Below are 2218 nucleotides of genomic sequence, written 5' to 3' on the forward strand. Positions count from 1 at the left end.
TAGAAAACCTCTCTCAAATATACCCAGAGGCCTGTTGTTCTACTCTTCTTTCTGTTGTTCTAATGAAACACTGACCAAAACCAAGTTGGCTGGACAAAGTTTATTTCAGCTTACAGTATATGGTCCCATCATCAAAGGAAGCTGAGGCAGGAGATCAAGACAGGAGCCTGGAGGCAGGAACTTAAGCAGAGCCCATGTGGAATGGTGTTTACTTTACTTGCATCCCTGGGCTAGTTCATCTCTTTCCTGTACTGCCCAGACCCACTACCCAGAGAGGGTACCTCCTACAGAGTCTAGGTCCTCTTTTTTTTTATTAGATATTTTCTTTATTTACATGTCATATGATTTCTCCTTTCCCAGTTTCCCCTCCAAAAAACAAACAAGCAGACAAACAAAAACAACAAGAACAAACCCCTGTTGCCTCCCCTCTCCCCATGCTTGCCACCCTACCATCTCCCACTTATTGGCCCTGGCATTCCCCTACACTGGGGCACAGAACCTTCACAGGGAATCTAGACCCTCTTATATCAATGAGTTATCAAGCAATTCCCTAACAGGCCAATCCAATGGAGGATAATCTTCAGTTGATGTTCCCACCCCTTCCCTGGTATGGCAAGTTGACAACTGAAATTATAGCAGTTGTCTTGATGAATCTAGATTCTGTTGTTAGGCCTCAAATCCAGGACAAATGACCGAGGTTCTACTTAACATATCAAAGTGAACTTGGTTGCCAGCTTTCCCCAGAATTCCTCAGTCCCTACCTGCAATAGGGTTCTTCTGGCTAGCATACCCTACCTTCTGGTTTTGGCACCTGATGAATGAAAACGGAAAAAAAGAAAGGATATGACTGCTCCTAGGTATGTTGGAGAAGAAGGTTTATTGTAGATAAAAGGGAGAGCAAAGTCAGAAGCAGGGGGATCAGGAAGAGCCCAGAGTGAACATGACCCTGAGCCATCAGAGGAGAGGTGAAAAGAAGAGGGGAGAGGTGGGGCAGGGGTTCAGGGAGAGCCCAGAGTGAACATGACCCTGAGCCATCCAAGGAGAGGTGAAAAGAAGAGGGGAGAGGTGGGGCAGGGATTCAGGGAGAGCCCAGAGTGAACATGACCCTGAGCCATCCGAGGAGAGATGAAAGGAAGAGGGGAGAGGTGGGGCAGGGGTTCAAGGAGAGCCCAGAGTGAACATGACCCTGAGCCATCCGAGGAGAGGTGAAAGGAAGAGGGGAGAGGTGGGGCAGGGGGATCAACTACAGCAGCCAAGAGGACAAAAGGTAAAAAAGGCAGGTAACCAAAATATAATATGAATATTATAATATAATCCAGAATATAATCCAGAATATAACTCAAGGCTGCATTACATAGGGAAAAGCCTCTTGGGGGAAGAGTAGACCAAGTCAAGTTGATAATCAATATTAGCCACCACAAGTCCATCGTTTGTCAACTAGACATGCAAATATATCACATATAAGTCACGCATAAGCTTCAAGTCTTGTCTTCTTGGCTCTCGGTCCTGTTGGCACTCAGTACTAACCATTACACTCAACTGAGAGTCCAGAAAGATGATTAATTTGTCAAGGAAGCAATATTAGACTTATCTCACATTTAGTTGCTTTGCACAGCAATTCATAACAGTGAAAAGCAAAGATCCCAGAACCTCAAGGATGACATCTGTTTCTAGAAAGGGAATGATGGAGCAGACAGACGGGTAAGCTAAGTTCTCCAGCCACCGAGAAAGATCCTGGGTTACACAGACAGGTTGGTGTGTCTTTGAACACAGTGAAAGACTTCTATCAAAAAAAAAAAAAAGAAAAGAAAAGAAGTGGAAGAAAAATATGAAAGACACAGAAAAACCTTTAAAAACACAGGAGAACTCAAGACATACTGATTCTATGAAACCTATGAAAGAAATGTACTAGTGAGCGAGCTGAAAACACGTTTGATATGCTTTCATATGGACTTGTCAATCACATTGAATACAGCTTATCTCTTTTTAAAATTATTCTTAATATATAGTCGTTACACAAAATAATTGGTTTCATTTTGGTATCCTCATGTGTGCCATGTACTTTGCTCATATCCGCCCACCACATTTTCTTTCTCCTTTATTTTGTACTTGCCTTTACATTTCCCAAATACTCCCTCTTCCTGTCATCACACAAACTGAGCTTGGCAATAGCACTCACCTGTGAGTTCACAGGGCAGCTGCAAAGATGGCTCAGCAC

The sequence above is a fragment of the Mastomys coucha genome, unplaced genomic scaffold (genome assembly GCF_008632895.1).
Source record: "Mastomys coucha isolate ucsf_1 unplaced genomic scaffold, UCSF_Mcou_1 pScaffold2, whole genome shotgun sequence".
Taxonomy (NCBI): domain Eukaryota; kingdom Metazoa; phylum Chordata; class Mammalia; order Rodentia; family Muridae; genus Mastomys; species Mastomys coucha.